The 17,500-nt window shown below is 35.4% G+C and overlaps 1 protein-coding gene and 1 pseudogene across 2 annotated transcripts in view; one reads left to right on the top strand and one right to left on the bottom strand.

Moving 5' to 3' along the window:
* SWIP (strumpellin and WASH-interacting protein) overlaps positions 1–17,500 on the top strand; it is a 944,327-nt gene that overhangs the window by 648,961 nt on the left and 277,866 nt on the right. The gene's annotated exons all lie outside the window — the stretch shown is intronic.
* Positions 16,698–17,500, bottom strand: part of LOC136836091 (uncharacterized) — a 2,305-nt pseudogene continuing 1,502 nt past the window's right edge.

The raw sequence follows: 17,500 nt of genomic DNA, 5'->3' as shown, positions 1-17,500 counted from the left end.
ACTTATGTGCAATTAATACCTGATTTGTGTTTCTTGAATGAGAACTGAATAAGATATTTTAGGTATATAATCTTGGCCTTTTACTTAAAAAAAAAAAAATGTCAGGAATATATAAAGAGAGAGGTTTTAGATCACAAATCTTGTTTTCAAATATTTCAATTACCAGGACTACATACATTGGAAATTTAACAAACCTTTTACAACTGCATACATTTATGACATAGTAATCATTATTTAAGGTTACTAGCCTTCAGGGGATGTACCAATATAAAAAGACAGTCTTAACTCAAGTCTCAAAGTCGCAAGATCACAGGTTAAATTGCAGAGGTACCTGTCAAAAATTAGGCTGATTCCAAAACATGAATCTCCTGCTATAGTGACTTAGTGAGATTTAAGATAAGATCATTTTTACCACCACATATACATGCATTTGAATCGCATTAAACATATAATAAAAATTTAAATTCCTAAAAGAAAAAAAATTCGAAACTTCACTTTTCTAGACAAATACGTTAATAATGAAATTCATTATTATTGCCATCACTGTCATCTAGAGGATAAGCATTATTGCACGTTATACCAGTGCATGAGGAGCACATTTCGAGCAGTTCAAACCAGTTTTGCGACATTTGCATTTCTTGCCACAGCCTGTCTTACATCCAAGATACCATGCGTAAAATATGGTCAGGAGCCACAGGTCTATCAGTGCAAATCGGAATGAGCTTGTTCTCGTATTTCCATCCCCAATCAGTAGGTTATAGATTATTAACATTGCCTAACCACTCCTGCACTGCAAAGTAAGCACGGTATGCATGAAACTTTGCAGCTGCTGAAGTTGGAGGAAGGCTCTCGAGTTCGAAGGTACAAGCAGATTTTTCATTTCTGCATATATAGGACAAATCGAAGTCTATCAAGGTCTGGTGATGTGTCATCACCTTTATACAGTTTGAGCAAGAAGCTTTCCCCTGTGCTTGCGATCTTGTCATGTGTAGCATCAACATTCTTGAATGAATCAAGTGCCTGCCAGTCATACTGTTCCAGTACCTTTAATGCCTTCTTTTTCCTACTTTAAACAGAGCTGACACTGTATCGCACCCTGTAATTGCATACATGCGGTCAGCAAATGCTTCCTGGTATTTGGATGCAGAGCTTCCATGATGTCATATATGCTATAAACGGCATCCCGTGCATACTGCATGTAAAGATTTCGTTTAGCACAGTCGAGTAGCATCACTAACAATCTGTGTCCTTTCCAACTAAGATTACTGGACGATCTATGCTGACTGCATGCTCAACTGCTGTGTCACTGATAAGGAAATCAGCATCTGCCTGACTTTGAAGGCATGTTACACCTAAAGTGGTCGATTCATCCATCAGAGCGACAATGAATCTGGCTTTGTTTTGTCGATTGGCTAAGAATGAATGTTGGCTATTAGTTACAGCCATGCCAAGTTCAAACAGGATATCTGGGGCCACATTTTGGCTGGCCGTACGACGAGTTTGCTCTGCTAACTTTGTTGATAAGTATGGGTTACTGTACCCACCGAAGCAAATGATTGCTCCTGTGCCATAATTATTGAGAACATAACCTGAATAGTTATCAATAATGTCTTTATATGTACCATCATTTGGCCATATAACACTCTGTAATAAGTGACCGCCATTGACTACATAAAGTGGATTTTGTAGATCACCAATGGGGTTGGATTGATTTATATGCTTTCAATGCATTGGCTAATACACTTTTGGTATTTTTACGCATTATACCATTCTCAAATATTGATGGTGGTTGCTTGCTGAATTCATGTTTTAGATGGTCCTTCATCTCAGAACGATTTTGGATCACACAGGTGACATGCATGAAGAGTGACATGGGGTTAATTTCACTTGGTGGCCACGGATTTTTGCGCTGTTATTTGCTATGGCAATAGATATTACTTTATCATTTCTCTTGAGCTTCGCATCAGTATAACTGATTCCAGTTAGTCTGCTCGCAGCTTCCTCCCCAACTTTTATGGCTAGATCAGCATTGGCAGTTTCTGGGGCCACTACGCCAGTAGCAAGACAGACTAACTTATCCTTGTTTTCCCCACTGTATGAGAATGGTGCATGCTGTGATAAGTAAGCCTTGAACTTGTTGAAATGTGCACCATCTCCTGCAGTTGTAGTTGCACGAAGGTCTTTATGCTGATCACTGGTAAGTGATTGTGTTCCAGTGAATGATTCCAGAGATTCGCATATTGGAGCAGTTTGGGGTAGGATGTGGACCATTTTAGCTTGTGTGCTCGCTGCTGTATACCCCGTCCATGAGCAATACCTCCTCTTGCCTTGAGCATTCTCATCAGGATCTGTTCTATAGTCTGATCTGTAAATACCCCACACCAGAACCTATCTGATCTTCTTATTGTCCAGTACCCCTCTAAGGTGAACTTCTTATATTGGGACTCACTCATGATGCTCTGAAGTTCCTTCATTTGGTCAAGGTAGAGACGAGCTGATTTGGCATATGCAGTGTGACCTCCAGCATGGAAAATTGGAATCATCTTCACAATACAGTACAAGTGTAGCTCCCAGTCTCCGGTTCTCTCTGCTCGAATGAAGAACAGTAGGATTCTAATCATTTTCATGTACTCTATCCAAAGTTTGCCAGTTCTACTGCTTAGGGATATATCCTCTTGAAGATCTTCAATTATCTGGCACAATTGGGATATTGTGTGTTCTGCAGCCAGGTCATCTGGTTGACATGTTTGTTTTAACAGCATATCCAGCAGGGATTCAATCTTGCTTATGTTTACTCCACTCAGACAATGTGGTGTATCCAACATCTCTGACATTATAGAAGCTGCTGAGAGCATGTGGGCTCGCAAAGCACGGGCATATGCGTGCCCTGTAAGCATGTGATTCACAGAGTTTTTTGCATATACAGTTTCCCATTGGTTTCTCAAACCACTTCCATTCATGATGTGACCAACTGACCCCATGTAGGACATAATTAGATGAAACCCACCTAGTCTAATGAACACATTAGTTAAGTCAGGGCATGACTCAACAATCTCAGTTGCTTTGCTGCACAGAGGCTGGTCAAAAGTGACAGATGACATACCCAGGTTATATCTTACAGATAGCTGCTGTACAAATGAAAGTGCAGAGTAAAGTGTACCAGGTTGGCTTGTATCATGGTTGATGAAGGGCAGTATGTCAATCCTGCTTATATCAAAGTTTCCTTGTGTAACCACTGTTTGGTTAAAGCCACCCCCATAGGACAGCGTGTTGGATCAGCCACAAAATAGCTTGACAACCACATGCTATCTAACATGGTTGCTAGCTTGAGACCTGGGGTTCAGGATTTGGAGGCTGTAGCTGACCAATCTTAATCTTTTTGAGCCTGGGGACAGCAAGTTTATTGTACCACAGAAGAGGTATTTCACCAAACTTTCCTGTGTCTACAGCAGTCCTGACCCTAGGTGAGCGCTCCAGTGTAGGTTCAACATAGTCTCCTGCAGGTGTGACACAAGCAATGCCACCAAGGGCATGCCAAGCATCATGACCTGTCAATGTGCGAATATTGCAATCAGCATTATCAACACAAAGTTAATCAGTGAACCCTCCCAGTCATAATGCTTCTCTTCTGTTGGTAGTAGTGCATCATAAAGCCTCAGTACTTCTCGATAATCATCCGCAAAACTCATGCTATGAAGTAAATCTACAAGCTCACGGGACTCAAATTTAGAGTTAATATACACTGATATTGCAAGGAGAATGGGGACACAAATGATCTCGGGCGAGCTGCAGCAATTATAGCATGGGATAAGCTGATCACCTGGCAAACACTCTTGCTGCTTTTTACTAAACGTGATAACAGGCGCAACAAGAGTTGTGAAACCATATTGTCACTACTGAACAAATCTGAGAATTTAGGGAAATGAGAATTGTCATAGATGATAGAATACATTTGATCCTCAATTAGAGTAGCTGCCATGTCAATTACTTCACAAGCTGTCAATCCAGTATCTTTATAGCTTTCCCTGAGAAGCCTATTGCCTTTATCCAAAAATGTATATATGGTCAGTACTTACAATGAGGCTATCACCATAGTGAGCTTGAAGTTTTGCTTTTAAGGTGCTTCTTAGTGTAAACGTCTTCCTCCATAGCAGATTTTGCCATAAGTTCCTGTAAATCTGTAATAGAGTATTGATGGATATCACTAGCGTCTATGTGTTCACAAAGTCTCATAAAGGCTTCCTGCTTTTCATTGTCCACTGACCCTAATTTGACAGCTGTGGTGATATACAGCTTCAGCGGCAACAAGGTCACCAACATTCTGTACCCGAATATGTACTTCTTCGCCCCAACCATCACCATGCTCCATGGCCTTTGTTGTGATTGAAGACAGTAGTTCTGTTGTTTCTGCAGTGTGTACTTCACTACGATGATGTTTTGGCAACTTAGATAGTCCATCATTGTCTATGTATTCTGCACAATAAATACAACATGTTTTGATGTCAAAAGAGGGAACTTTGGATCTGCAGACATGCTTCTTTTCTTCTTCCTTGCCTATCGCTGCCTCTTGCTTACGTTTCTTGATATTGGATGGTTTCCTCTATTTATTCTTACACTGTGAATGTGTTGGAATGGGCATTTTTTGTTTAAGTATTCTTTTGTCAATTCCATCTTGTAGTTCAGAGCTTATTGACAAAATGCTATCATGTCCTCTCTGTCAGGAGACTACGATCTGTAACAATTGGTTCTATGCAAAAATGCAAACTTCCTGATCAGCCATTATGCTTCACTCAATCTGAAAATAAAATATAGTATATTAGATCTAAGAAAACATTACTGACAGTTTCAATTTGGACAGGTAGTATTTAATTTATGGAAGTATGTGTCAATCATTTGTCAGCTAAGAGTGGAACGTCACTGCACCCTGCAACAAACAAAAGTAATAGATTATGATTCTTGCCTTTTTCCTTAGACCTAAAAACATAAATTAAGTTGGAAACACGAACAAAGTTAAACTTGTTATTCATTTTCACTCTAGAAAAGATGAAATTATTGTCTCATTGCATGAAATACAAAAAATTCACTATTATAACTGACAGGTGGCGGCCATCTTGGATTTTTGGTCCTCATGCATTTAGCACAAGGGGGATTTTTTGGGTCTTTACATATTTGAATTCAGTAGGTTTTGGAGTATTATTCCCGAAAAAATCAGCTTTCTACATTTTTATTCCATCATTTCACCTATTATAATTGACAGGTGGTGGCCATCTTGGATTTTTGGTCCTCATGCATTTAGCACAAGGGGGATTTTTGGGGTCTTTACATATTTGAATTCAGTAGGTTTTGGAGTATTATTCCTGAAAAAATCAGCTTTCTACATTTTTTTTTCCATCATTTCACCTAATGTTCCTGGGCTAAATCCGGCACCCTCCAGGTCCCAATGATGCCGGATTAGTGATGGTCAATATATATATATATATATATATATATATATATATATATATATATATATATATATATATATATATATATATATATATTATATATATATATATATATATATATATATATATATATATATATATATATATATATATATATATATATATATATATATATATATATATATATATATATATATATACATACATATATACATATATACATATACATACATATATACATATATACATACATACACACACACACACACATACAGTAAAGCCCCGTATTTGCGGTGTCACGACCAAATGGACTCACCTGTTCGCAGATTTCTCTTTGGAACATATATGCGCGTTATTCACTGAAAATCTGCCCATTCATGGTATTTTTCACTGAGAAATGTTCACTAGTTACTGTATTTTCATCTCATTTTCATGACTAAATGCACTTTTTGTGATAAAACTATTAAAATACTTAGGTAGTGCTCGAGTTACGATAGTTCACCATATAATAATTCGATTTTGCAAATGGGTAAGCAATTAATACCAATACGACAATTTATAAAATATTTTTACATTTTGCGTGGGCACAGGCAGCAGTGTACAATCAAGCAGTGAGAGACCAAATTACAATAGACCAGCTTCTTTTCCTCCAACTCTTTATCCCATCTTCTAGTTACAAAAGTAACAGAGAATGATAAAAGTATTGTTAGTAACTTTATACTCTTGCATAAATGCATACAGCTATAAACAACCGACCAAGAAACTGTTTCGTTTATCACCGAATCGGATAACACCAGCCGTTTTGTTTGTATTTCAACCATCGTACGGTAATACACAGTTACCATAGGTTATAGTATATTTTGCAAAGGGTAAGAAATTACAGTAACACCGATACGACAATATTTATAAAATATTTTTAAATTTTGCATTGGCGCAGGCAGCTGCTTACAATCAGGCAGCGAGAGAGACCAAATTACAATAGACCAACTTCTTTTCCTCCATCTCTTTATCCCATCTTCTAATTAAAAAAGTAAAAGAGAATGATAAACGCATTGTCAAAACATTATACTCTTGTTTAAATGCATACAGCCATAAACAACCGAACGAGAAACTGTTAGCTTTGCTTATAACTGAATCGGATAGCAACAGCCCTTTTGCTTGTATTTCAACCATCATACGGTAATAAACAATTACCATAATTATGTTACAAATGACGTTCAGTAGAATAGGACTGATATATGTTTACATTATACCCTTATTTGGTATGGATAAAAGATCGGCAAGGAAATATACTGCTAAATTTAAGCTGCAAGTTGTAGCTGAAGCTGAGAAAACAATGTTCAAGCTGCTAATGACTATAAATTGTCGTGCATTGGCAACATGGATGAAACTCGACTGTAATTAAAATTGGAGAGAAAGTATTGTAATAAAAACTACTGTGCATGAAAGAACACATTACTGTTATTTTTACACCGATAAATGATAAATACGTAAAACTAATACAGTAAACCCCCCGTATTCGCGTTCTCATGGTTCGCGGATTCATGCATTCGCGGGTTTCTCTGTGGAACATATCTAGCCATCATTTGCGGAAAATTCGCCCATTCGCGGTATTTTTCGCTGAGAAATATTCACTAATTACTGTATTTTCATATAATTTTCATGAATAAATGCACTTTTTATGATAAAACTATTAAAATACTCAGGTATAAGCATTTTTACAGGATTTTTCTTGGTTTAAGCTATCAAAATGGGCAGTTCTAAGTGTTTTTAGAGGGGTTTTAAGCATTCACGGATTTGACCTATTCGTGGGGGGGTGTGGGACACATCCCCCGCGAATACGGGGGTTCACTGTATTATGATGAAATCAAGTGAAAAAAGCGAACTGAATCTTGATTTTTTTTAGACAGAACAAACTTCCCCAAACGGCCAGCATCATCTTTTACTGAAAAAAATAGCTAAATTAATTTCACAATGAGACTTAAGTTATATTTTGACTTGAAAATACTTCGTACAGTATAGCAAAAAATAACCTTGCTGCCTATAAATAAAGTATCCAGAGATTCATTTATGCTAACTAGAAGCAAGAAAAACGCTCTGAACTGAGTTAAAATGGCGAAATAAACACAGCGTAAAGGATTTCCAAACCAAAACATTGATCGCTATGATTGCAATTTATAATATTGCAAGAATATATAACAATATTATTGGATACAGTGAATGAAGGCATAACATTTTAAAAGATCCATGGAAAAGATGCATATTCATTATGTTGATGTTTGTATATACGATATGTGGAGTACAGTATAATGAATGAAGTATATGTATACAATTTACCATAGTGTAACTAAACTAATTCTTGTTTTTATTCAAACTGTATCATAAGTCACTCTGCATGAACCTCCAAAAAGCTGATGTTAATAATTACTATACCATGTATGTATAAGTATACTTATTTTTGTAGGTTAGGCTACCATACATGATAGAATACCCTAGTGTAGGCTAGGCTATATTCGAGATATGTTTTTCCCAACAAACGGTGGGTTTTTTTGGATAATACCTGTAGAAGCATTTTTAGTTTTTTTTGTGTTTGAACTATCAAAATAGGCAATTCTGAGTGTTTTTAGAACGGTTCTAAGCATTCACTGGTTTTATATATATATATATATATATATATATATATATATATATATATATATATATATATATATATTATATATATATATATATATATATATATATATATATATATATATATATATATATATATATATATATATATATATATATATATATATAAATATATATACCATATATATATATATATATATATATATATATATATATATATATATATATATATATATATACGAGGTAAATCAAAAAGTTCCAGGAAAAATTGTTGAATGATGTATTTACACAGGAATGAAACAACCCAAATACTTAGTAAACAATTATCCATATAGACTTGTTACCTCAGTCATCCTCTTGCTACCGTGGTGATAACATCTGCTCCAGAAAAGTAACTTCTTGAACCCATGGAAAATAAAAATTTTGAGATGAGAGCTAACATCAAGTTTCTGACCAAGCTTGATTGGAAACCAGGAAAAATTATTCTTTGCAACAAGTTTATGGAGATTCTTCTCCATCTAAATCAGTTGTTTATGATTGGATAAATCGATTTAAGGATGGTCAGGAGGACCTCCAAGAGAGGAAGACCATCGACTGCAAAAAATGAATTGTGGCTTTGGTGCAGAATCTAGTGGATGAAGATCGTCGGATTAAATATTAGCTAATGAAACTGGGATCTATGGTTCCGCATTTTCAATTTTAAATGAAAATCTTGGTTTATACTTTCAGCACGTTGGGTAGCGTTGCGCGAAGACCAACTGCATCAAAGAGCTGAACTTTCTCTTAGTTTTAACGAAGATTGAATCAAATGAATCAGAGTTTTTGACCGGATTGTTACTGGAGATGAAACTTGGATCCATCAATATGACCCAGAAAGTAAAATTCAATCAAAGCAATGGTTACCAAGAGGTTCAGCTGCACCAGTGAAGTTCAAAGAGATCTGCCCAGAAGGTTATAGTGTTTTGGGACTCAAAGGAGTGATTTTTATGTTTTCCCAAAAACAACTGCATTGGCTAAAAACGTTGAGGGTTTTGTTCCATCATGATAATACATTCATCAAGGGTTGCAAGAAGCGGAAATTTAGGTTTTAGTTTTTTAGTCCTGATCTTGAGATTTTTTCCTGTTCCCAAAACTCAAAACTTAGTTTGAATCTTTGGATGCTGCTAAACATGCAGTTTCAACATGGTTTAATAGAAAGGCCCCAAATTTCTACAAAGAAGGGTTGCAGTGCCTTGAAAAGTGTATAGAGGTAGATGGTAGATATGTAGAAAAATGATGTTTGAATTTCCTTAAATAAAGAGTATATTGAATTTTTTTCTTTTGACTTACCCTTGTATATATATATATTATATATATATATATATATATATATATATATATATATATATATATATATATATATATATATATATATATATATATATATATATATATATATATATAATATATATATATATATATATATATATATATATATATATATATATATATATATATATATATATATATATATATATATATATATATATATATATATATATATATATATATATATATATATATATATATATATATATATTATTATGAACCATATTTTTGGTTCAGCAGGTTCTTAAATACAAACAATTGTTATGAACCACTTTTTGGTTCAGCAGGACTGGAATGACTGGCAGAAATTGAGGCAGACAAAGGAGGAAGGAGCTGAACGAAACGAAAAAAATGACCTTAAACTAATTTATTATAACAATTTACTAATTTATTACAATAATTTACATTATGTACAAAAATGAGTCAGTTACCACAAATTAAATAGTTACTCAAAATGATTCAGCAGCAAATTAAAACATTCACTATCAAAATTAAACAGTTACATCAAAATGAGTCAGCTTCAAAACTAAATAGATATATCATAAATGAGGCAGCAGCAAAATTAAACAGTTACATCACAAATGAGGCAGTAACAAAATCAGATAATTATACCATAAATAAGGCAGCAGCAAAATTAAATGGTTGCATCATAAATGAGGCAGCAGCAAAAAAAAATGTAATTCTATACAAAACTTCAAGACACTTAATATAGGACCTTGAATCATAACTAAAAAAAAGACAAACATCCTGTAAAGATAATCATAAAATGACATTCACATGCACAGTATCATTGTAAGAACTTTATTACAAAGAGTACTTAAAAGCCCAAAAATATAATATAACAATAAAGATACACTCTCAATTACGTATGTCTTATAGACACTAGCAGGCTAAATAATACCATCATGAGACTTCAACTCAAAAAGACACCACCACAATAGACGATCATACCGGGGTTGTCAATACAGCATTATGCTGCCACTGAGGTCACCCTCAACACAATGTCGCTCTCCAGACGACGAAAGCTACGCCATGCCAGACAATGTCACACTCCACCCGAAGTCGCTCTCCAGATGACGAAAACCACGCCTTGCCAGACGATGTCACACTCCACCCACTGTCGCTCTCCAGATGACGACAATAATGCTGCCTAACTGCTGACTGCTGACTTGAAGTCACACGAATCATCCTTAAGCTGCCTTTAAGGAAGACGTCAAATCCACCGGGAAGGAGGACCTCCAACTCCTGTCGTAACCAACAGGTAAGGAATACCTGACCGCCTGCTGACCGATACTGACTTCTTACTGATTATGGGCTGACTGTCATCTCTTGCCCAACACTCCACAGACGTCACCTCCCTTACCAACATGGCCAAAACAAACCAGGAGATACAACCAAAAGGGAGGAAAACATCAACTACGACAGTTCCTTTCAAACAACCACCTTAACCTTACACCATCTCACCTAACAGAAAAAAAAATTTACAAAATTTTTTTTTACATAAAACACACTCTCTCTCTCTCTCCTAGCTGCCACAACCCCACCAGCCAAAACAGAGCCAATCCTGGCCAAAGGTCGCCAAATGTTATGAACCACTTTTGGTTCAGCATAAATACAAACAAAGTTACGGGACTGGAATGACTGGCAGAAATTGAGGCAGACAAAGGAGGAAGGAGCTGAACGAAACGAAAAAATGACCTTAAACTAATTTATTATAACAGTTTACTAATTTATTACAATAATTTACATTGTGTACAAAAAATGAGTCAGTTGGGACAAATTAAATAGTTACTCAAAATGATTCAGCAGCAAATTAAAACATTCACTATCAAAATTAAACAGTTACATCAAAATGAGTCAGCTTCAAAACTAAATAGATATATCATAAATGAGGCAGCAGCAAAATTAAACAGTTACATCACAAATGAGGCAGTAACAAAATCAGATAATTATACCATAAATAAGGCAGCAGCAAAATTAAATGGTTACATCATAAATGAGGCAGCAGCAAAAAAAAATGTAATTCTTTTCAAGACACTTAATATAGGACCTTGAATCATAACTAAAAAGACAAACATCCTGTAAAGATAATCATAAAATGACATTCACATGCACAGTATCAAAGAATCAAAAGCCCAAAAATATAATATAACAGTAAAGATACACTCTCATTTTTTCTTATAGACACTAGCAGGCTAAATAATACCATCATGAGACTTCAACTCAAAAGACACACCACAATGAGGCGATCATGCCCAGTCGTCATACAGCATTATGCTGCCACTGAGGTCACCCTCAACACAATGTCGCTCTCCAAGAAAGCTACGCCATGCCAGACAATGTCAGTGTCACTCCACCCGAATCGCTCTCCAGGACACGAAAACCATTTGCCAGGCGATGTCACACTCCACCCACTGTCGCTCTCCAGATGACGACAATGTGCCTAACTGCTGACTGCTGACTTGAAGTCACACACAATCATCTTAAGCTGCCAAGACGTCAAATCCACCGGGAAGTGAGGACCTCCAAAAGTAACCAACAGGTAAGGAATACCTGACCGCCTGCTGTATGTGTTTACTGATTATGGGCTGACTGTCATCTCTTCTAACACTCCACAGACGTCACCTCCCTACCAATTTGGCCAAAACAAACCAGGAGATACAACCAAAACAAGTTTAGTCGAACTATGACAGTTCCTTTCAAACAACCACCTTAACCTTACAATATATATATATATATATATATATATATATATATATATATATATATATATATATATATATATATATATATATATATATATATATATATATATATATATATATATATATATATATATACATATAGCTGACCTATATATATATGGGAAAAGAATGAATGATCATAGAAAGGGAAGTATGATGTGGTTTTATTAATATATTTGTTCAAATATAAATCTAAATGGTATTATTGATAGGAAAGAAAAGCATTGTCAAGTATAGTACAATACTTTACACGACAAAAGAATCAAAAGGGGATGCAGGAACATTTTTCTTAGTGTGGCAGCAATTCCAGTCACATTACTCTGCCTAACACTGAACAAGAAAGTATACACACCTACGTTCCCGACACTCCATGTTTCACACCAGTCCAAAGTGTTATCCCATGGCTGGGTCTTAGCCAAGACCCACAGTAAATAAAGTACCCCAGAGGGCATGGGTATGTGTTTGAAACTTACGAGAAAGCTTTCCTTAGATCAAATGAGGGTCATGTGCAAAATTTCATATATAGCGGTTAGGATTTCTACAGAGCACAGGTTTATATATATATATATATATATATATATATATATATATATATATATATATATATATATATATATAAACTGAGGAATGAACTTTGTTGTAGCGCTTTATATTTACTCCTCACTTTATATATATATATATATATATGTATGTGTGTGTGTGTGTGTTGAGGATTACTCTCCTTTTTACGTTCTTTGTTGTATGTTTGTATGAATTTTAGTCTTTCTCTTCTTACCTTGGTTCTTTCGAGGTGTCCTTCAGATCACTTCGCGGATGATGTGCTATCTTTGTATATTTATTATTTTTAAGTATTGATATCTCTCAGAAAGGCGTATAGAGATGAGATCGGTAATTTCTTCACTTTAATTAGTACTTAGTATTATAAAGATCAGTACAAAATTAACAAGTTACAATGATAGAAAACGAATCGCTCTTGACTCAGTCTATATGGGGAACATGGAAGCGATGGGAGACGTACTCTCCCTTGAAGGACACAGTTCTGAACTCTCCTCTCCTCGTCGGTCTCTAACTCGTTGAACTCCCAGAAAACGTGCTATCTGCAATCTCCACCTCCTTCTAGCCTTATTGGAAGAATTAATCAGCAAGGCCTCCCTTTCAAGTAGCTGATTGGAAGGAATGTAGTGGATGTGATTCAAATCTCTCCTTAGAGGACTTGATTGGAGGTGATCTTAGGAGGGTGTGTGAAAGACCCCTCCCAAACATAATTGATTGGAGGTCGAAGAAGTATATCACTTGGGCCAACCCCCAAATTCCTGGAACTTCCACGAAAATGCCTTCCTGAGAAGGCGGGGCTATAGAACCAGCTGCTGTAAGCATTTAGGCTGTGATGACTCATGTTTTGGTTAGCTTCAATCGCGAGGCCATTATTTCTCACTTTTACGACTGTTTTTATGGCTTCAACACGATATACTGCAATGGTTCATGTAAACATCCCGCGTATTGATAACACGATACAACAACAGCATTTGGGCGTTATCACTGTGTTCTTTGCCTCTCTCCTTATTCTTATTTCTCTCTCCTAACTTTTTTTTCTCTATCTCTCTCTCTCTCTCTTTTCTATCTTTTCCCTATCTATTCTCCAACATATCTATATATATATATACAATATATATATATATATATATATATATATATATATATATATACTATATGTATATATATGTATATATATATATATATATATATATATATATATATATATATATATATATATATATATATATATATATATATATATATATATATATATATATATATATATATATATATATATATATATATATATATATATATATATATATATATATATATATATATATATATATATATATATATATATATATATATATATATATATATATATATATATATATATATATATATATATATATATATATATATATATATATATATATATATATATATATATATATATATATATGCAGTTTTAGGCAATAGTTGCAGTTCATAATAAAACATACAGTCAGCTTGGGCAATAGTTGCAGTTCATAATAAAACATACTAAACCAAACATAAACATTTATTTTTTCAGAAAAAGATAAATAAAACAAATTGATATTAAGTCTGAATAATAACCAAACATTCAGGTATTTGTTATGGGAATCCTTTTCACTTCTGGATCTCTCAAACATTCAGGGGTGTCATCATCAAGGTTTTAGAAGATTGAGGGGTTGATGTTCTCCCAGGCGAGGCGCAGTTTTGCTTCCAGTTTCTCTACTATTGAAGTGTCCTTGTTACATAACTTTCCTTTTATTATAGCCCAAAGGTTCTCAGTTGGATTGGTGCCTGCGAGTTACCTGGCCAGTCCTCATTGTAGTTAATTTAGCTATCGGCAAGCCACTTCTTTACAACTTTGCATTTTAACAAGGTGCCCCATCTTACTGAAGAATCTCTGCTCCAGTTGTGGCAAAACAGTCAACCTTGAGGTAAGATGATAACCTTCCCTTTACCGCCAAAAGCAAAACTCTGCCTTAACATGAGAGAATCTAGGTGTTTCACAGTACGAGCTGTGTATTAGGGTTCTGACTTATTGGCCCCTTTTGGCACCCATACACGTTTCCCCCTTTGTGTCACTGATGAGACACATGCTCTCATCAGTCCACTTCTCCTATGTCCAATCTTTATATTTAATGGCAAAATTCTTCCTTTTCTTTAATTGGGATGGAGTTACAGCAGGTTTTGGTTTAGTGTTCACTTTCTTATAGTTCGACCATTTTTGTATGTTTTCCTAAATTGGCCTTATAGAGACATCTGCCAATAACTTATGGTGTTTTTCTTTTGGTTTTTTTGCTGTTAGTTTAGGATCAAGGTCTGACTCCCTCTTTATAAGAGCTAACATTCGCTTACTTATCTTTGGTGGGTTCCCTGGCACCTGTAGATGCAAGAGTAATTGTTTCTGGCCTCCGACCTTGAATTTTGCCAACAAACGATAGACCGTTCATTCTGTTACTCCAGTTTGTACCGCAGTTTCTTTTATTGTTAAACTCACTTTAAAACATGCTATTACTCTATTTATATTTTCAGTGCTTGTCCGAGGCCAAGACATGTTTGTAAAGGTAATGTGAGCCTTAATGCAAGGACAATAGTAGAAGAAAAAGCTGTTAGTCTGTTGCAGAATCAAAAGTTGATACCCTCCTTATAAAAGACAAATAGCTACTGATCGATAATTCTCCCACCCACTACTTTGCGATTGACTGACTTTAGTGTCTGACTGTAGTTAACTTCTCCCAGCTGATTTTTTAGCCCAGGTTTTAGGGTGATAGTCAAAAGGATGGGTAATGTTTGCAAATGTCCATATTATGCAACTGACACCTGTGCTGACTGTATATATATACAGTAGAACCTCGGTCCTCGACGCTAATTCGTTCCAGAAGTGTCAAGATTCGATTTTGTCGAATTCTAAGTTGATTTCTGCCATAAAAAATAACTGAAAATGGATTAATCCATTCCTGACCACCAGTCATTACCCCAACCTTGCCTTTTTATACAAAACTTTACACAAATTACAATTAAATAAGTTCAGAGTTAAATAACTTACCGTATCAGAAGCACTTTTTACACTTTTAAATGCATACTGTATAAAAAAAATTGGCCTATGACCAATGCGGCCGTATTACCGATGATAGACCAAGCGCCATAGGCTAGGCTAGGTAGCCTATAGGCACTACCAGAATGTACTGCAATGGGTATACATGAAAACTGTTGTTAATAATGATAATATTGAAAAACAAGCCAGACTATCACATTAAATTAATAATAGAGTATTTATAATTCGAATTAATGTATGTCTGTTATCATAAAATTAAGAAAAATTTCCTAAATTACGTCGGAACTCGGCAGCTTGTGGCAGATATAAACAAACCACAGCGCCACCCTGGTGGTGTATTGCAGTACTAATTACATAAACATTCAATATTTATGGTAAATTTCATACAGAGTCTACTGGAATAGTGTACAAAATCACTGTAAAACATCTTTCAATATTTACTGAAAGATGTTTTACTTGGCTACGATGGTGAGGATGGGTCTATTCCAGCTCTAACAAAATATATCTGAAAACGACAGGTATATGTATACGAGAGGCGATAGACTTTTATCCTTCTCGTAGCCAGGTCGGCAACGTGACCTCCTTGTGAATATGGTAACGCGGGTTCGATTCTCGCGACCGCTATTCACAGGCTCTTCAATTTCTTCCGTCTGGATATTTTCGGCCGTAGTTACAAGCATATCCAAAAAAGCGTGAAGAATTCGAGAAGTTAAGAGGGCATTGTGGCTATTAGAATTACATATGTGTCTGGTAAAAGTGACCAGTAGATTCTACATATATATATATATATATATATATATATATATATATATATATATATATATATATATATATATATATATATATATATATATATATATATGCATACATATATATATCTTCTTCCCAGCTTGTTCCCATTTTTATATGGGGTCGCCGTTTCGGATGAGCCGTTTCCATCTATTTCTATCCTGTGCTTCTGCCTCATCAATTCCCTTCTCACACAGGTCTCCCCTCACACAGTCCTTCCATCTCTTTCTTGGTCTCCCTCTTCTTCTTCTTCCCTGGACCTCCATCCCCATAGTATGTCTACCAGCGTGGTCCTCATCTCTCCTCAACAGGTGTCCATACCATCTCAGCCTCCCCTCCTGCACTTTCTTTGATATTTCCACCACCTTAGTCGACCCCCTAATGTAATAATTTCAGATCCTATCCTCTCTCGTCACCCCAGCCATCCACCTATGCATTCTCATTTCTGCCACATCCATCTTCTTCTCCTCTGTCTTTCTCAAGCTTGCTGTTTCCGTGCCATACATCATTGCTGTTCTTACCACCGTCTTATGAAATTTTCCTTTTAATCTCAGCAGTACTCTTTTGTCACAAAGAACTCCAGAGGCCGCTCTCCAGTTGTTCCAGCCTGCCTGTACCCGATGTTTTACTTCTTCCATACTTCCTCCAGCATTAACAAAGGATCCCAAATACTTGAAATTTTCAATTCTCTTTATTGGTTCTCCCCCAAGCTGAATAGTTTCCCTATCACCTCCATCATTGGTGGTACACATATATTCTGTCTTAGATCTACTTATTCTCATTCCTCTGTCCTTCAATACTTGTCTCCATCTTTCCAATTTCATTTCCAGATCTTCCTGCTCTCTGCGCACAGGACGATATCATCCACATACAATATGTTCCACGGCACTGCCTCC

This window comes from Macrobrachium rosenbergii, chromosome 56 (assembly GCF_040412425.1).
Source record: "Macrobrachium rosenbergii isolate ZJJX-2024 chromosome 56, ASM4041242v1, whole genome shotgun sequence".
Lineage (NCBI taxonomy): Eukaryota > Metazoa > Arthropoda > Malacostraca > Decapoda > Palaemonidae > Macrobrachium > Macrobrachium rosenbergii.
The sequence above is the reverse complement of the archived record's forward strand: the minus strand, read 5'-3'. Positions and strand labels throughout refer to the sequence as shown.